General features: G+C 39.3%; 1 pseudogene; it reads right to left on the reverse strand.

Moving 5' to 3' along the window:
* Positions 1 to 19,715: 19,715 nt before the first annotated feature.
* On the reverse strand, positions 19,716 to 20,198 carry LOC103546276 (ubiquitin-ribosomal protein eS31 fusion protein-like; annotated as a pseudogene).
* Positions 20,199 to 21,061: the final 863 nt, after the last annotated feature.

Genomic DNA, 21,061 nt, shown 5'->3' on the forward strand with positions numbered 1-21,061 from the left:
CTGGTACAAAATTGGCTCCATAAATATTTCAGCATGAATGAATTGGGACCTGCTTTGTTTTTACCACACCTTACTGAAAACCTGGAGTTCTGTGACTTAGCCACACTTCAGTGCCTAAGTCCTTGATCTGGTTCCAGAACCTACCTGCTTACCTGCCTACTTACCTAGATCTTTGCAGAGTGAGGAAAGCAGTTCCTTTTCTGTGTTTAAGCTGATCACCTGTCATCACTCACCTGTCAGATTCAGAGGTTACCATATTCCACTTACCATGCTGGACTTTCTGAAACTAGGTCTGCTTCCATTCCATAGATGTTTTACCTGTCAAATTTTTTTCTCTTGCCCTGGGCTGTTGCAATTAACTTTTCATACCCAATTGAGTAATAGGAAGTAACAGACTAGATTCTTTGATTTTCCTAATACATTTGAAATTCATCTTCAAATATCCATGGTTGCAGATAATTGTCATTCTCCCTTTCTAGCTGGGCAAACTGATAAAGTAGAACTTGAGGTACATTGTTCTTGGGGTACTCAACTATATTTTTCTCAGTGAAACATTTTTCTTTTTTTTGGTGAGGTAGATTCGCCCTGAGCTAACATTCATTGCCAATCTTTCTCTCTCTCTCTTTTTTTTTTTTTGCTTGAGGAAGTTTAGCCCTGAGCTAACATCTGTGCCTATCTTCCTCCATCTTTTGTATGTGGGATGCCTCCACAGCATGGCTGATGAGTAGAGAAAGTTTGTGCCTGGGATCTGAACCCACAAACCTGGGCCACCGAAGCAGAGGACGTGGAACTTTAACCACTTGGCCATGGGCTGGCCCCTTAGTGAAACTTTTGTTAAAGAAAAAGTTATCACAAGTATTATCTATGGCACAATGCAAGCCTGTTTGGATAGGACTACATGAAGCTAACTGTTAAATAGCAAAGCAAGGAAAGTACGTGTTTGTGTGTATGCTGCCTTGTTGAAACCTTGCAGGCATTTTGTCATGCCTTCTCAATGAGACCTTAAACCTGAGAGTAGGAGCTGCATTGTGTAATTTGTTTGTTTTTTGCATTGTTGGTAATAAACTAGTACATTCTCATCCCCTTGAAAGATATTTGACTGAGGAAAGACCCCAGTCAGTAAGAGATGCAGGGCCATGTGTTAGAATGGATAGTCCAAATAGCAAATTGTATGTGTGTCGGGGGCATTATGGGTACTTGAAAGCACGATTGGTGCATTATTAATCTGTTGGTTCATGATAATTTTTTATGTTTGTTTTTTGTTTTGTTTTCTTTTGGTGAGGAAGATTGTCACTGAGCTAACATTTGTGCCAATCTTCCTCTGTTTGTATGTGGGATGCCGCCACAGCATGGCTTGATGAGTGGTGTGTAGGTTTACACCAGGATCTGAACCCAAGACCCCCAGGCTGCGAAAGCAGAGTATGCAAACTTAACTACTGCACCACCAAGCTGGCCCCTGGTTCATGATAATTGTTTAATAAGCAGGTGAAATAATTATTTGCACTTCCCCAAGAGGAGATCAAGAAGAACATGGAAACACTGAAATCAATGATGGGACCTGCTGTTAATAAAAATAACACAGGAAAGACTTAGCCTAGAAGATCACTGATGCCTCCCTCTACTTGTGTTCTGGTAGATACACTGCTATCTTTGAATCTTTGTCCCAGTTTACTTCCTTTTTTCTTAAAGCTGCTGGAAGAAGGATGACTGAGATACTTGAAAAAATCAATGGCAGTTGTGATGGGGAAATTTACTCAACTTTTGCTAGCACAAGTTTGACCATCTTCTTTGTAGTTCTGAAGTTTTAACAGAATCAGAAAGTCATGCCCTCTTGGGCTTTGGCTGGATGGTTGGGTGACCAACTGTCCTGGTTTTCCTAGGATTGTCCCAATTTTACCACTTATAGTCCCAGGTCCAGGAAATCCCTTAGTCCTGGGCAGACTGGGGATGTTGCTGACCTTACTGGGTGGAGAACTGGCAGACCCTTGGGGAAATGGAAATGGGAAAATGGTATCCCAGTCCATTATCTTTTTCTGTAAAGCATCTCCTCACCTGCCCACCCCCTACCCTCTCTCAGCTCCTGATAAAAATAAAATGATCTATAATAATATAAATATAAGTGAACTATAAATAAACACAAATATAAAAAGTAAAAAAAATGCTTGTATTCATTTGTCACTCTTCTGTGCCTTTGTCCATGACCCGCCTTTGCCTGAAATGATCTGCCGCCAACTTTCTTCTGCCTGTGAACTCTTACTGATCCTTAACCTCCATTCTGGGGAAGCTCTTCTCTCACAGTCTTCAATGCCCCCTCCTTCTCCCAGAGATTTAGTTACTTCTTTCTTCTCTGTACCTCCTTGCAGGGCACAAATATTAGGGTATATGCTGACATTAAGAACCTGAGCCAGTTAATTTGGGTCTCTCTAAATCTGCTCCGCATCAGGGACCCACTGAGTGAAGGTGAGAGGAGGTACCTGCATAAAAATCTGCTGCCTTTGTGTCTCTGTTCCCGGGAGCATCCAGTGTCCCCTCTTTGATAATAGGTAGAGGGCAGTAAAAGAGTATCTTCATGACAGCCATTTGGGGATTACCAGACTTAGGGAAAGAAGGCAATTAAATATGAATTGTATGAGACTTCTACGATGGGCCAGACTTCCCGCTGGGCCTGTCTTTTGCTTGGAGGGCTCTCACAGGAAATTGGTCACTGCAGACTCACGTGGCAGGAGAGCTCAAGGAGAGTATTTAATGCAGCTATTGGCATGTGGTTTGAAAGCTTCAGAGTCCGGGTACTACTTTGTGAGTCTCCCATTTCAGTGGCTCTTATATAAGTTGGAATGCAGCATTGGGTTTCCCCCAAACTAGAAGGCAACTGTGATTGATTTCTTGATCTTTGAAGGCAGTGCCCTGCTTCAATATAATGGGAAACAAAAGGCTGTCAACAGCAGGGGTGTATCTGCCTCCTAAGCCTTGTATAGGCTTCCACTGCAGGATTGATCACATTGGTTTATAACTTTTATTTTATATGCAAGTTTCGTACTGAATCTGTGTGCTTCCTGGGACCCTAGTACCAAAAAGAGTTCCTAAAAAATAGTAAGCACCGGGTATATATTTGTTGCCTTGAATGTATAAAGTATTGGTAATGACTGAGTATTATGGTGGAATTGTACTATGTGTATATTGTGGGGTATACTCCTAAAGTGAGCAAAAATCCCTTAAATCACTGTTGGCACCATAAAGGATGTAAACAGATTCTGTCTCAAAGTGCTGTACAGGTATATTTTCCCTACCTGGGTTAGAACAGTTCTATGACTGGACAACATGAATTAGTTTGCTTATATTCTAGGGGTATCTTTGCAGGGCATAGATGTTGTATTTTTAAACATGAGGATTACACTTGGGGTGATATGCTCACACAAGCACAGACACACAGGAACTAGGAGGGACGAGGCAACAGCTGATTCACACTCACATTGCACTCTTATTCTAGGATTCTCCTCGGTGAAAGAAGTTGTGGACACAGTTGAACTTTAAAAATTGTTTCTCTTTTTCTCTCTCTTTAGCAAGTAAGTTGAAACAGTGTAAGCAAGAATGCACATACATCTGTTATACCTTTCCTGGGGTGTTTGCATTTCACATTGCTCAAAATCTTGAGCCAAAAGAATTATCTTCTAACTGTGGAATTGGATTATTGCCTTACAAAATGCGTTTCTTTATTTTTATTTATTTATTTATTTTTTAAAAGATTTTATTTTTTCCTTTTTCTCCCCAAAGCCCCCAGTACATAGTTGTATATTCTTTGTTGTGGATTCTTTTAGTTGTGGTATGTGGGACGCTGCCTCAGCGTGGTTCGATGAGCAGTGCCATGTCCGCGCCCAGGATTCGAACCAACGAAACACTGGGCTGCCTGCAGCGGAGCGCGCGAACCCAACCACTCGGCCACGGGGCCAGCCCCTGCATTTCTTTATTTTTGAATGGGCAATACAGCCACTTGATTCAAAATTTGAAAGGTATAAAAAGGCATATAGTGAAAAGTCTCTTTCTCATCCTTTTGTCTCATAGGATAAAATTATGAAAAAAACTCCATGTTTCTTGCCCTTATGGAGCTTACAATGTACTCAAGGGGACAGACAGTTACAAAATCATAACAACAAATGTCAAATTGCAATTGTGACAAATTCTATGAAGGAGAGACACTAGGTACTGTGAGTACCTATATTAGGATGACTTGACTAGTCAATGAGATAATGGATGGCTTCCCTGAGGAAAATGAAACAGGAAAGGGACCTAAAGGATGAATAGTAGTTAACTAGTTGAAGAGGGGAAGAAAGAGCATTTATCGCAAAGGGCTAAAACACAGAGTTCCTCTGGTGGGAGGGAGAATGAGGGACAGAAAGGAGGCTAGTGTGGCTGGAGGGCAGAAAGTGAAGGGGCACAGGGTAGAAGATGAGGCTGGAGAGGTAGGCAAATTTTTGACCATACAGGCATTTAAGGTATGTTAAGGGGTATGTTTTTTCCCAAGAGAAATGAGATGCCATTAAAAGCTTTAAGTAGAGAGTGCATGAGACATGATCAGATTTATGTATCAATCAGATAGCTCTCTCTAGCTGCAATGTGGATAACCAGCTGTAATGGTGGGGGGAAGAAGGAACATGGGGGACTGCTTATAAATATGTTGCAGTAGTCTCGGTGAGAAACAATGGTAGCTTGATCTAGGTTAATGGTAGTAGAAATGAAGGGAAATGGATGGAGTTGAGTGATCTTTAGGAAAAAACATTCTTATTCCCTGGCAATAAATTTGGTGTGTGGGATAAGGGACATAAACACATCAAATACAAATATTAGATTTGATGCTTGCACAACTGTGTAGAAGACTGCGACATTTCCTATGCTATAGAATCCTGGAGAAGAACCTCTCCTTTATTTTGAATTGTGGGTAATTATGAGTTTGATTTTGGTTCTTTTGATTTTGATGTGCCATTAAGATACTCAAGAGGAAGTTTCAAGTAGCTCTCTGGATTTATGGATCTGGAACACAGAAGAAGTGTGAGTTGGACATAAAATATATTAGTTATTTGCAAATAGAGAAGTTATTCTGCTTGGATGAATGGATCATCCAAGAGAGTGGCGAGTGTGAAAGAGAGAGGGCTGCATTTCAACACTTGAGCAACAAAATGTTTATTTTCTAGGCAGAGAAGGATGAGCAAGCAAAAGGATAAAATTTTAACACAGAAACAAGGAGAAAGAGAATGTTTCAGGAAAGGAGAAGAGGAGGATATCAACAGTGACAAGTGTTGCTGAGAAGTCAAAGGAGAAGACTGTAAAACATCACGTTGGCTTAGCAAAATAGAGGTCAATGATGGCTTTCGCCTTATATTTTTTGATGGATCATTGAGGTCAAAGACTAGAGTGGGCTGAGCTGTGAATATGAGGTGAAGAAATGGAGACCATAAATACAAAATCTTTCAAAAGATCAGTGCTTTCTAATAGGACATTATTGAGAGATTTGAGCTTTAAAAAATTCAGTGGGGAGAGTTCTAGTTCTGGTAATGACATACAATCTGCTTTAGACCTACTTTACCACTTAGGACAACTAGAAAAGCTGGGCACTGTAAATCTATAAGAAGGGCACTGAAATATCCCAGGGCCAGGTTCTTGGAAAGAAGGCTTGGAGTGATGAGTCCAGCATTTGGGACTGATTTTACGTTGGAGGCATTTGCTTATTTCATTTGCTGATGAAGAGCTGAACACAGCTTCAACAAACTCATGGATTTGCAAAGTTGTAAGATTGGGTTTTAGTGCCCTTCAAAGAAAAGGTGCCCCAGTGAACCACAATCTTTAGATTAAAACCACAAGAGCTTATCATTACTATACGAGTAAGGGTGACCCAGAAACAGACCAGTCCTCAGACCCCAGAAATAGAAACTGAAGTTTAGATTTGAATAATCTCAATCCCTGATTGGCCTATGGTGCTTTGGGATTGTTAATACTCCAATCTCCTTGTCTGCAGAAGGAAGTTAAATCCTCTCTAGAAGCTAACATATCCAAAGGTTCAAATCATCTCTCTATTTTAAATAATATTCAAAATTCAAGAAAAAATAACCAGACATAAAAGTAGACAACTTGACTATAAATCAAGGGAGATGATAGGCTATAGAAATATTCTCCTAAAGCATCAGACAAGGAAGTTATCAGTCATAGACTTGCAAATAACCATGCTTAAAGAATTAAAAGAATATTAATTATGATGAAAGATTTATTCACCAGGAGGATATAACAATTCTAAACTTATATGTACCTAAAAACTTACTTTCAAAACATGTAGAGCAAAAATTCACAGATTAAAAGAAAAATAGTTAAATCTACCATCATAGTGGGAAATTTTAATATACTTTTTCTCAGTAACTGATAGAACAACTAAAAAAAAATCAATAGAAATATAAAAGACTTGAACAACACAATGGAAAACTTGACCTAATGGGCATATATACTACATTGTATGCAATGGCTGCAAAAGTTTTTGCATATTTTCTAAATTCACATGTAATATTCAACAAAATTGGGGGCCAGCTCCATGGTGGAGTGGTTAAGTTCATGCACTCTGCTTCGGTGGCCCGAGGTTTGCTGGTTTGGATCCTGAGTGGGGACCTAGTGCCGCTCATCAAGCCATGTTGTGGTGGCATCCCATATGGAAGAACTAAGAGGCCCTACAACTAGGATATTCAACCATGGACTTTGGGGCTTTGGGGAGAAATAAAAAAAGAGGAAGACTGGAAACAGGTGTTAGCTCAGGGCCAATCTTCCTCATCAAAAAGCATACCTTTAAAAAAATTTGCAATATGCCATGCCATAAAGTAAATGTCTTAACAAATTTCAAAAGATTAAAATTATTTGAACTGTGTGTTATTTAATCCAGTGGAAAGAAATTAGTAAACAAGAGAACTAGAAAACCCCCAAATGTATGAAAGTTAATCAGTATACTTTTAAAAATCTACGGGTCAAAGAAGAAATCACAAGGTAAATTAGAAAATATTTTAAGCTGAATGGAAATAAAAATAAGACATTTTCATATGACATATTGTGAGATGCAGCAAAAGCTATGCATAAAGGGAAGTTTATGTCCTTACATGCATATATTATAAAAGAACAAGGTAAAGGTAAATGATTTAAGCATCTATCTGAAGAAGTTAGGGAAAAGGAACAGCAAATTAAACCCAAATAAAGTAGAAGGAAAATAATAAAGATTGGAGCAGAAATTATAAGAATGTTTCCTAATGTACAATAGAGTACATCATTGAAGCCGACAGTGGTTCCTTGAAAAGAATAGTTGGTAATAAACACATGGTAAAATTGATCAATAAACAGGGAGAGATGAAAATAAGACTTCATTATATATCCTACAGACATTAAAAAAATTATAAAAATAATGTTATAAATGACTTTATGGCAATACATTAGAAAATTTAGATAAATGGACAAATTATTAGAAATACTAAATTTACCAAATTTAGATGAAATGGAAAACCCAATAAAAAAAATTCAACTCACCAAAACAAAAAGAAAATCTGAAGAATTCTACAAGAGTTACCAAAAAAAAATTGTATCAGCAATTCGAAATTGTCATTCAAAGAAAGCTCCAGGTTCAGATGGCTTATCTGATGAGTTTTACCAATTACTTGAGAAAGAAACCATACCAGTTTTATATAATCTCTTCTAGTGAGGAGAAAAAGAGGGAGAATTTCCCAACTCAGGTTTTACAAATACAGCAAATCAAATATCCATCACTCAAAAAATTGAAATCTGTTCCAAAAATGTTTTTTTGTGTGTGAGAAAGATTGGCCCTGAGCTAACATCTGTTGCAATCTTCCTCTTTGTGCTTGAGGAAGATTGTCACTGAGCTAACGTCTGTGCGTTTTCCTCTATTTTATGTGGGATGCTGCCACAGCGTGCTAAGTCTGTACCTGCGATTCACACCTGTGAACCCCAGGCCACTGAAGCAGAGCACTCGAACTTAACCACTATGCCACTGGGCCAGCCTCCCTATTCTGAAATGTTTTCTTTTAAACAAAGTCTAGGGTATTTCAATTATTTAATTTTCCTTTTGGTTCGAGCCCCTTTGATTTGCAAAACTAATTATTTTTTCCCAAGTAAATTGATCGTAGACTGGGAACTCTTGGCTTCAACGAACCAGCCATAAAATAATTTTCTGATGTGTAAGTTAGTTACCAATAAAGGTACAATTTCTAATTTCAATAACTGAACCAGAGACAAATGTTCCTTTAATAATGGATGCATCTTTCTGCCTCTAGGTAGGCAGTCATTTATAACAACTAGTTCACTTGCTTTTTAGGTAAAATACCTCATTGCTTAAATAGACAAGATATTAACATTAGACACATTTCTCCATTAATAACCTATGCAAAATTGTGAGGTTCTCTATTTTTGAGCAAAGTTAAAAACACCTTTGATGCATAGGTTTAGTGATGGCTTCTGGAAGATACTTAAATGAACACAGTAACTTTAGCGATTCACCTGCAAGATGAACACCTATTTAATTTACAATATTTGCAGTTTTTATAATATGAACTACAACCTTCTATTGCCTTCACTCTAATAAAGGGTAATGGTGAGATATTTTTATATGAAAGAGACTTCATTCCTATATTCTTTAAAAATTCTCTTTTTGGGTATCTACTGAACATGAGTGTTTAGGTAGATACATGCATAGCCAAATTCTACATTAGAAACATAGGTTAAAAGGAGATATTAGCTGATAGACGAAGCATCAGTTGGTTTATTCTTTTTCTAAAACATGAGTGTTTTTAAAAAGGTCATTAGGAACTTCAGAAATAACTTCATAAATGAGGATGTATACAAGAGAGGACATTTTATCCATGAAGAACTAGAGAAACCATAAAGGGTGTTATGAGATTTGCTGCTAGCTTGAGAAATTAAAGTTCAAGAAATATTGGCAACCAGGATTTTCCTTTGTTTGCATCATGTTTACAATCTCCTTCACAAAAATGATTTTCAAAATAGAATGGGAAGTTTTTACTCCCAACCGTTGCCTTTGAACATGTGAGCAAGTTCAACTCTTACATTGCCACCTGCTCTCAAAGGCAGGTTCATATTTCCAACCAAGAGTGATTTTACAGTTTGCACAATAGTTATCTGCTACAACATGTTAGCTGGGGAGAAGGACTGTCCTCTCCTGGACCACAGGCCACCTTCACACAGAATTAAAGAGGTGGGCTTGATGTTGACTAACATGAAAGGACTTGGAGATCAACACAGCAGGATTTGCTAAATGGGCTTTCCAGTGGATACAGCAGTAAATTCAAGGACAATTTGGCAGATACCCTTGGCAAGTTTTTGAGTTTGTCATTTTTATCATCTCTGCTGGAAGTTTCTTATTCAGCTCAGGGCTGGCACATGAAGAATTGCAACTCTGCTGGATTCTATGACAAAAGAATCCCTGGAATAGGCTGGCAAAAGCTGTTATTTTGAAGAGTGTGAGGCACTTTCTACATAGACGAGGAGAGAGAAAATGTCACAGTACATGCTTAGCAGTCCATGTCCTGGCCAGCTCCCCTACGCACAGCCCTAGCTCACAGCACCTATCTGCCAGGTACTCGCTGTCACCAGCTGGCTCAACAGTCAATCAATTTGCTGCATGACTGGGTGTTACATGCTTAGGCTCAGGCTGTCAGGCAGCCCTGGCTTTGTGGCTGTTGGCTCCTCCATGGGGCATGAAGCATTCTCCCTGTCATGAACCAAACTCATTTTGTAAGGCCTGCTTAATCTTGATAACATGGCCTGATATGGATGTACGGAAAAGCAAAATTACAGGCCACTCTCACTCATGAATGTAGACTAAAAAACTCCAAAGTAAGTACTAGAAAAGTGAATCTTGCAATACATAAAAAGGATAATATATCAGCACCAAGTTGTTTTTTGTGCCATAAATGTAAGGCTGCTTCAACATTCAAAAATCAACCCACGTAATTCATTGTATTAAAGAACAAAGGAGGAAAGTCATACATGATCTGTAAGTCACATAATACTTACCTAATAGGTAAACTGAAAAGAATAATAGATTAAGATTCTCACTCTTTTTTTTCCATTGGATAGATGGAATTTTTGTTATTGTTTGTTGAAAAGTTATATATTCTATTTTTTGTTCTTTTAATGGTTGCCTTCATCATAAGACTCATGTTTATTTATCTCCATCAATTCCTTAAACATATCAACATTTATTACTCTTAAGACAAGGACACTCACATTCACTCCTACACCTTCTGCCTCCCCCACCAGCTCCATCATGTTGACGTTGTCTAGAATTTTATTTCTAGTTTATTACAGATATATCTTCTCTTCTTTTCTTTAGTCCTTTAAAATTGTTTGGACGATAGTATTTCTGCCCGAGAAATTTGATACCCCATTACTTCTCATATCTCTTGTACTTCTGAATGTGTTTCCTTACTATTATATGGGTTTTTGTGTAGCAAAACTTTTAAAGCCTGTGTGACCAAGAATATTTTATTATGTCCTCACATTTAAATGACAATTTGGTTGCTTAGAAAACTAGTTTTAAATATATCTTTCTTCAATACTTTACGGATACTGTTCCGTTGATTTCTTGTACGTAGTATTGAGGTTGATAGGTGTCATTACAATATGATTCTTGTTCTTTTATAGATGATCTGCTCCTTCATTCTAGAAGCTTTCAGAATTTTTTCTTTGTCTTTGATAATCTTAAATTTCACCTCTACACAGAGGTGTACCTTTCCTTATATCTTCAGTTTGGCATTCTACAGGTCTTTTTATTTATTTATTTATTTATTATTATTATTTTTTAAAGATTTTATTTTTTTCCTTTTTCTCCCCAAAGCCCCCAGGTACATAGTTGTATATTCTTCGTTGTGGGTCCTTCTAGTTGTGGCATGTGGGACGCTGCCTCAGCGTGGTTTGATGAGCAGTGCCATGTCCGCGCCCAGGATTCGAACCAACGAAACACTGGGCCGCCGAAGCGGAGCGCGCGAACTTAACCACTCGGCCACGGGGCCAGCCCCTCTATAGGTCTTTTTAATTTCAAGACTTTTATTTAGCTTTATTTCTAGGAAATTTATTTCCACTATTTCTTCAAATATTTTCTCCTCTTTATTTTATCTTTCTTTCTGGGAGTCCAGTTATCCAGATGGAGCTTGTTTTTCCTTCTCGCACATCTCTAAAATCCTCTTTCCCACTTTCTTTATTCTTTCCTCCTGCCTCCTGGGAGAGCTGCTCAATGTGTGTTACCCATTTGTTCTCCAGCAGTACCTGTGAGCTCGTATTTCCCTGGAGGTATCTTAGCTAAGATACCCTGTCTGATAGTGTGTCAGATAATGTGTGTTGGGAGAGTTAAGGGAAAAGCTGAGGATGAATCACAGGGCACTGATACTTTGCCCAAAAGAACCACTGCCTAACACTCTTGTTGGCTGTCCTCTCACCAGGTAAGTCCTTGTGCCAAGGTTTCACTTTTAACCCTTGGTAGCGAACCAGTTCTTGAAGGAACCAGCCCCGCTAGGTTGTAATTCATTGCCTTGCAAGATTGAAAAGGCTGTGTTTTTCTTCCTTCTCTCAGATCATTGTACTTAACTTACCAAAGGACGTTCTTTCAAAAATACTCCAATAAAAAACAAATAACTACATAAAGCAGAAAACAAATGAAAAGGCAACAAACCACTCAAAACCATCAAAACCAAACAAAAATGTCAACACACACACATTCCTGGAATCTTCCAAACCAGTTGCAACATGGGAATTCTTTTACCATAGGCTGAATGAGTATAAGTTTGGGCAGTAAAGAAGTCTTTCAAGAACAGTGCATCCTCGAGTACCTATTTTTCCAGCGATGGTTCCAAGGTCTGAGCAGTGCAGTTTGCAGCACTGGTTATGTGTTTAAGGGACTGGCGAATCCCTGGCTCTGTCAAATGGACACAGATATATTCTAAACTGGTTAGTATAGTATTCCCTATCCTCACTTCATTCTTCTCCCCCATCCCCTTAAACAAAAACAAAACCCCCCAAACAATGAAGCAAACAATCTTTAAACTCTAGAATCCCTAGATGCATAATGGGCCTGTTAGGGCTTTTAGAAAGGTAGTTTTTGGTTCTAGTGGACTTTTTCTACACTTCAAGGTCATCCAAAGAATAAATAACCAGCTGTTATTTTTCTATGAATGTAGGACTCAACTTACTAAATAGACTGAAAAGCCATAATACCAACCAAACCAAACCACAACAAGAGAAGCAGCAACAGTAAAAACACGAAACACCAGACACTCAAAATTCTAAGAACGGTGTTTAATGGCTCATCTGAGACCAGCTGCAGAGGTCTGTCCGTTAAGGACTGAACCATAAGCAGAGGTCCCTGAGGCCTGCAGCCCAAGGTCATGGCTGCCATTTTGTAGAGTCTTAGGTGTGTGCATTTTTGCAACAACTTGCAAGGAAGAGCTTTGCAATCGGGTGGGGTAGCCATTCTCTCTTCAGTGTATACTCTGTCTTGTACAGCCCTGGGTGCTTCTTCTGTGTGACGCTCTATAACTGTGGTTTGACCTGTCATCCTACTAGCCCAGCCGGGGAGCCCTCTGGAGACTGACTAGCTTGTGGGGAGACAGTGTGGCAGAGGAGAAAGAGTCAGATGCGCTGGGCTAGAGATGTTATTTGACTTCCCCTAGGAAATTCATAAGGCTCAAGGCCTTCAGGAAAATTGCTGTAGTGTAACTTTGTGAAAGTCAGATAATTTATGAGAGCAGGGGTTGGCAAACTTTTTTTTTTAAAGGGCCAGATAATACATATTTCAGGGTTTGTGGACTATAGGGTCTCTGTCACAACTACTCAACTCTGGCATTGTAGCAAAAGCAGCCTTAGGCAATGTGTAAGTGAATGGTTGCAGCTGTGTTCCAATAAAATTTTGTAAAACAGGTGCAAGGGGCTGAATTTGGCCCATGGACCATAGATTGCCTGCTTGTGTCTTTGAGCCTTGAGGAATCTCATGAGTAAAATGGGGTGGTGGGTAGTAGTCCCCACCTACGGTAATATGTTAGAACCCAGTTAGAATATAAAGATGATGATTTTATTTTTAAACCAACTATATGTGTGGGTAGTTATAAGTAGGGGTTGATTTTTAGGTGGAACTTAAATGCCTTGAGAGAGTCAATGGCCTTTCTATAGCCTAGGCAAATCCAATTTTCTGGATGAAAGGAAAAGTCTTCATATGGTTTTTCTGGCTACCCAGTAGTCCTAATAGAAAGATGCCTATATGAATCAATGTCAATGAATATGAAACTTGCAGATTAAGTTTCCCCAGGAATGCCTGGGAAATAGGAGTGCGCAGAACTTGGAGGTGGGAAAAAGAAATGGTCTTTGGCTGTATATGCCTAGACTTTGCTAAACTGTCTCTTGTGGAAAAAATAATGATTTTGCACAAAGCCATTTGGCTTAGGAAATATTCTTCAGTTACTCTAACAAAATGTGCTTGGTTGCCTTTGGCTACTCCTAAGGAGGAAGGTTTAGCTAAGAATTAGTTGCTCAGGAAGGCAGAGAGAAGGAGAACCTTCTAGGAGGCTTGCCCTGGGAGGTGATAGGACTTCTAGGAAGGAGAGCTTGGGATGCAATAGTGCTGCGAATCAAGGTGCAGGGGGTATGCGGGGGCCTGTGAGCAGCTCGGCTGTCTCCTGGCCTCACATCCAGGACACCCTCCTCACCCTGGGACCTGCCCACAGAAAGGGAACCGTCAGCCTGTATTGATTGATTGGCTGGGCTTGTGTTGATTTGTCTGATTTAAATCAGAAATCTTTTTTCTTAGATGGCTGGTCAGCTTTTCCTTTTAAAGTGGTAAATAACCGTCCATGACCGGAGGGTGACAAGCAGCTTTCTTTGCTTTTATTTACAACCCACGATCTCATTTTAGCAATGGAAATTAGAAAGCTGCCTCTTTGCTCCCGTGTTTCACATATGCCCAGATATTAGCATTTAAGTGATTAAAAAGTAGTATCTCTCTGCAAAAGCTGTGGATAACATTTTTATATTCTTAAACAACTCTGCTAAAACAAAGCAAATTGCTCCACTCCCCAAATCTAGGCACAGGGGCCCTAGAGATTTGTTTCAAGGATGTGAAAATGTTTCTTTCTGTTTTTCTGTGACTTGAAAAGCCTACAACTTAAAGTATAATATGGACTGAGCAATTTAATCTATTTAATAGACACACCAATCAAAAGATACATCTAACTGGTCCTGGGAACCAGTGTGAAAAATCTGAGTGTGCTCTGCATGAGGAGGAAATGACTGTGTGTGACGTCTGCAGAACCCGTGAACACACCCAGACAGACGTAACACACAGAGGGAATCACGTTTATTCTCAGAATGTATGCCACTTGGAAATGCTCTTCACTATTAATAAGTAAATGGATCAAAAACTTCTAATTTTCTCTTATTATCAAAAACAAACAAACCAACAAATAGACAAAAATAGTATCTCTCAAATAAGAGTCCTGAGTTAGGACGCTGGGCTAGGATGGATGGGCGCTTCTGCTCTGTTGGTCGCTAGATTTCCTCTAGGCTGTTGTTCTATCTTCAGCATCCTATGGTGTAACCCTCATCTGCTTGGTGTGTGCTGTGTTTGCGAGTGTGTACACATCATAAGAATATATGTTTATCCTTTGGGACTCTCTAGCACTATGTTAATTTTAAATGAAAAAAAAAGCAGCCAATAACATTCTCTCCTGTTGTCTTTTCCAGCAACAAAGCTGTACGCCTCTGATTTATGTTGCCCCTTTTCAAGGAGTGAATCTTTTGAAGGCCCATCCTTATTGAGTCCTTGCTTCCTCACATCAAGCTACAAAGCTGTTGTTACTGAGGCTGGAGTTATAAGGGGCTCAGTCATGAGCCCAAAGTGCAGGGAAGGAGCTGGAAGCTGCTATGAATAACGAGAAAACCAAATGGGATGAGAGTAACAGTGACAACAGATAGCTTTGTCTTGTGTAAATTAGGTTTGTCTGGAGCAACAGAACCTAGGATAAACTCAAAGTGAAATTCCGTCTTCAGGCTCATGTTACCTTCAAAAGCAATTGGAAAAGCTCGAAAGTAACCTAAGCCACTTTCTAATCAGGAATATTCTTTCTGGGTGACATCACCAGTGAGAGCTAAGTCCTGAGTGGTTCCCTTTTTGATGGTACTGGTGGGCTTTGTTTTATCAGTTCACCCACTGGCTCGCCCACCTCTTCATTCCTGGGTGACTTGGCAAGAGAAACTCCCCACGATATTTTGCTATTTCTCCAGCAGACTGTCCTCTGTGCGCTCTGCTGCTCATGTCTTTGTATAAACATTGTGCTCTAAAGTTGACAGCCCTCGGGTTTCACTTCACACTTAACAGGCAGAGCGCTGTCAGGTTTTGAGTGAAAGGGTATAGTTTGTTTAAGCCTTATTCAGGATAAGTTGGAAGGAAAAGAGGTCTCTGGGTGCTCAGAATGACTTGTTTTCCTTCAGCTCTGAGAAGCACTGTCATTGGCTGACATATTTCCTGGGAAAAAAAAATGAGTTCTAGGGGTAGCAAGGCATGAGGGAAGAAGTTTGGTCTTTAGAATCAGACAGAATTGGATTCTGATCCCAACAGTCCCAAACACCAGCTATTTAACGGCTGGAGACAACTAATTGGCCCCAAGTATTCATTTCCCCTTTCTTCTTTTGAAATTAGAAGAATGGGACACATCACTCTTCAGGTTGAAACTATATTTCCCAGACTCTTGGAATTAGATGTGGGCAAATGACTAAATTCTCGCATGTGGAATGTCAGTGGCAGTGACAGGTGAAGTATCAGCATCACCTCCTTAAAAGAAATCACCAGCCCTTCACCACTTACTGTGGCTTGTTCTCATGGGTTGAAACACTGAGGTGGCACCAAGGAGCCAATCCCAGCAGGCTGAAGAAGCCTGCCCTGTAGAAAATGGTGGAGCAACACCATAGAAGGAACCTGGGTCCTTGAGTGATCACATGGAACAGAGCTGCTCACTTACCTTAGCCCACCTGCCTCTCTCTGTACTGTTAACTGAGAGAAGATAGAACTATCTTATCTTTGAGTCACTGTATTATTTTGTATAGCTTATGTTATTAATTATTAATTAGTTGTGTTATTAGTTAATTAGGAATAAGTTGACTTTGAGAAAGTTTCTTAACTTCTCTGCCACTTAGTTTTCTCATCAGCAAAACAAGGAAAATATATTGCTCATCTTCTTTACACACTTATTGTGAGGATTACACAAAGAAATGAATAAATGAATATTAGTATGTTTGTTGTGTATTCCGTGAGTGTCTAGTACTATTATTGTTTATGCATGCATCTACCAGGAAAGTACAGATGTTCAAGACAGATGAAATGAAAGCCTACAACATATTCTCATTTTCTCTGTGTCACAACTAAGGTGACCAACCATTCCAGTTTCCCTAGGACTGAGGGGGTTTCTGGGAGATGGGGCTTTCAGTTTTAAAAGTGGCACAGTCTCAAGCAAACTGAGTCAGGTTGGCCACCCTAGCTGGAGGCCCATTGGGCCTTGCGCTGCTAAAATCAAGGCAGCCTCAGGAAAACTGGAAAGAGTTGCTTACTGTAATCACAACACACCAGCTGGAGAAGTTCTTTGAAATAAATGATAATTCTGAATTTGCATCCAGACTGTCTCCCTGGATCTGGTGGGAATTTAACCCACTGATGCCAACCCTACAACGTATATAATTTCTTTTTCTTTGAGACGCTCATTATTGCAGATAAGAAATGCTTGTTACGTATATCTGCCATTCCTAATCAGCTCCTTGCCATCCTGAAGAAGTGGGTGTTGTCACTCTTTTGTAGTAAGGAAATACAGGCTACAGCAATAAGCAAATGGTAACATAGTCATTGGGTCCCTTTGGATAACTTTATGACCGATCTAATTCACTGCTGGGTGATCACATTGATGGTTCCACACATTGGGAAGATGATTGAGATGTTGATCTCCTTTATTGGGGCATATTTGGTTCATTTATTATGAATACAAGTTTGTTCAGGGGAGGAGAGACCATAAGAACTGAGCTCACTGGTCCACTGTGCATTGCTTATGCTATATCTGAAATTGGATTTTGAGTTTACCTACTAGTAAATCGACTTAGGAAGAATTTAGAGGACAAAATCTAGCTTATTTTTTCTTGATATGACTTTCTTCAAATTTTATTTGTTTTCCCCCCTCCTCCTGAGTATGAGGAGAATTGCAATTATATCCTAGGTCAGGTCTGAGCTCATTCCTCCAAATATGACTGTCTCTAGCAGTCATCTGGATGCTAAGCACATGCATACTACATTCTGGAGGGGGTGCACTGGGGCAGTGAGGTGGGCCAGGATCCTGCATCCTCTGGGACCCCTCTTTACCTTTGATTCTGGAACATTTTTGTTGGTCTTTCTAACTTCTTTGTTGGTTGTAATAACTTGATGGTGATATTTTCCAGGATTTACTGGCATTATCTCTAGAAGTACCTGGAAAAAATCTTCATCTTAAGTGAAATCATATGGGAACAATAGCCCCTCTGGCAGCAGTAATGAACACTATATAATCAACATCAAGTGCGAAGCCAGTGTTGCTGTGGGGTTGTGATGGTTACTATTGTTGATTCCATTGGACTGGTTAGCTATAGGGGTGTCCCTTACCCCTCAGTTTCCCCAAACTTCATGCTGGACCCAAAAGACCAGGATTTGCCAGGATATCTGAGTATGATAGGTAGGCAGGCAGTCCAATTCTGTCTAGGGAAGGTGTTATCTAGCTTCACTGTCAAGATTGTATTTTCGTTGCTAAAAACTATTGCTTTCTTTTTTATTATTAAAGATTGGCACCTGAGCTAACATCTGTTGCCAATCTTCCTTTTTTTTTCTTCTTCTTCTTCTTCTCCACAAAGCCCCCCAGTACATAGCCGTATATTCTAGTTGTGGGTGCCTCTGGTTGTGCTATATGGGAGACAGCCTCAGCATGGCCTGACAAGGGGTGCCATGTCCATGCTCAGGATCTGAACTGACAAAACCCTGGGCCCTCGAAGCGGAGCGCGTGTACTTAACCGCTCGGCCATGGGGCCAGCCCCAAACTATCGCTTTCTTATCAAACAGATATTTTGGCTATCTTTGCCAGAAAATTAACTTGATGAGGTGTTGCATACTTTTACAATGTTTCTCTCTGACATTGTAATGTTATGACTTTAGCTTGTGCAATATTTATGTGAGGTGAAGCACAGGTCTAGAAACTAACTTTTCTGAGTCAATAATCAGATGACTATTATTAGCTAGAAAAACAGAATGTACTTTCTCAAACTTGCTGTCTTCATTTTCAATGGCAGGGAAAAGCTCTTACTATAGTAATGGATTCTTAAACAATATATATGTATGATTTATATGAGTGGTATATGGCTAGAAACTTTTTTTCTTGTATTTTGAGGCTTAGCAGGTTTCTGTAAAGTTTTCTCTTTCAGAAAATTTGAAATTTCTAAGTGAGATTAATACCTCTGCTTCTGGCACTATGATTATTTTATAAAATTATAAAGAAGAAGGAGCTAAAAAAGTTACAGGGTTGCAAATATTGTCTTTGAGAACCTGAAAGAAAAATGGATATTATTTCTTTTTTATTTCATTGCAATGTTTATTAACTAGATTTAAATATCTTACTGGCATTGTTTTCTCTTGGGCTTCAATTTTCTTATCTCATATAGAAAAAAGAGATACAATAATATTTCAAAGGTTTGCTGTGGGAATTAAATGGGTAATGCTTATAAAGCTTTTGGCATGGTTTCAGGGACATAGCAAGAACTCAAAAAATGTTTTATTAATGACATTCTATTAATGCCATCATTGTCACTACATTGTCTAAAAACTGTGGGGCACGTAAAGAGCTACCTTCAAAGAATTTATAATCTAGTTGGTAAGATAGGGCTTAAGCTTGTGGATTTTTCCATAATATATGGTGGCACCATATGGGCCAAATTTCTGGTTCTATGTGAACTGTTAATATTGGACTAGGAAAGTCAGATTTTAGCCCGGTGAGTGGACCCTCGAGAAGAGATTGAGAGAACAGGGACAGAGGTTGAGTACTCAGAAAGCAGATACTGGTATTCACAACCAGAGTAAGCAATTGCAAGACACAAAATTTGGGAAGCAGTCTATGGATAAAACTGATAGGAAAAAATGAGCAGCCAAATTGGGGAGTAAGACTAGGTTTACTGGACAATTTAATTCAGGCAGGATTTTTTGTTGTGTTGCCTTGTTCCTTTCATAGGTCTAGAGCTCCTTTCTTGGTCTTTGCCTTGGTCCTTCCCTGTCTGGCTACTAACAACAGTGTATTGGTGTAGCTGGGAAAGGTTTCACAGCGGAAATGGGACTCTAACTTGACCTTCATAGAAGGGAAGAATTTAGGCACGATGAAGAGGAAACAGAATTGCATATCAGTTGTAGGAAAGTGAGCACTAAATGAAGGCAAGATGAATGTGTGCCTGGGGCCCAATGATGAGGCCCTATGGGAGTGTCAGGGGATTTATATAAGGGAGTAGTAGGATAAGTGGGCTGGAGCCCTATTGTGGTCAGCTTAAACAATCAAGTCTGGATTTCATCATTTAGGCAGAGGAAAGTGTTGATAAGTGTGAAGATTGACTTTTTTTTTAGTTCACATCTTTTACTCATTCATGTACAATTACTTGTTTTCTGGTTTGCTGAAGCAATGGGTCAGACAACATTTGCCACAATAATGTCTGTCAAAGTGGCTGGCCATAAAGACTCCAGCGTCACATTCACCTTAAGGGCACTTCCTACAAAGGTAACTGGTTTTTGCCATTCTCATCCACTTCATAGCGTTTCAGGACAGCCAGCTTAACCTTCTTTCTCTTACGCCTATTCTTTTTGGGAATGGTGTAAGAGATGTTCTTTCTTTTCTTAGCACCACCATGAAGTCTTAACACAAGATGAAAGTTTGGGTTCCTTTTGAAGTTGTAGTCACACTAAGTCCATCTTCCAGTTGCTTGCCGGCAAAAATGAGTCTTAGCTGATCAGGAGGAATTCCTGCCTTGTCCTGGATCTTGGCCTTTACATTTTCTAATGTATCTGAGGATTTAACCTTGAGAGTGATGTTCTTCTCCCTAATGGTTTTTATGTAAATCTGCATCTTGGTGGTGGTTCCACCATAGACGGTGTATTGGGAAGTTGAAGACTGATGTTTAAAGAATAACTTGCCTCAAGTCATTAGTGCTGCTAAGAAAGAAGATTAAGGTTGGAACCCAGATGAGTCTGCCTCCAAGCCTGTACTTTTTTCCACCACCTATGCCACCATAGGAAGTCTTTTGAGTTGGTAAAAGTTATACATGATCTCCAATACCCTGGAGGAAGAAGAGTCAAGAAAGAGTCCTACTGGGAAACCAATGTGATAAACCAGATGGGCAATGTCACAGCTATAAAAATTTTGACAGATCTCAATATGACAGCTATGTGAACAGGCATTAATAACTTTAATTTTACAAATGAAACAGAATATGCAGTTGATTCACATTATTCTCAGTAGTTTTGTTCTATAAAATTGCCGCAAACACTGGGTTAGTGGTTACTCAGCCATATTGCTCATAGGGGAAACGTGGGGTTAGGTTTCCGTGAGTCGCTGGCCACACTAATTTTGTTGACTGATCAGTACATAACCTTGTTTGATGTGTTTTAGTGTTCCGTTTAAAGACATCTTGTTTAATATATATTGTTGATTCATTAATATTGATATCATAGCCAACAGTACCATAACTCATGTGTGAATGAAGCTTATCTAACACATGTACTTTCTTTTTTGTTATAATTGACATATATCATGATATTAGTTTCAGGTGTATAACATAATTCAATATTTGTATATCTTGTGAAATGATCACCACAAGTCTAGTTAACATCTGTCACCATAGATAGTTACAAATATTTATTTTTCTTGTGATGAGAACTTTTAAGATACACTCTCTTAGCAACTTTCAAATATGCAACACATTATTAACT

This window comes from Equus przewalskii, chromosome 22 (assembly GCF_037783145.1).
Source record: "Equus przewalskii isolate Varuska chromosome 22, EquPr2, whole genome shotgun sequence".
Classification (NCBI taxonomy): Eukaryota; Metazoa; Chordata; class Mammalia; order Perissodactyla; family Equidae; genus Equus; species Equus przewalskii.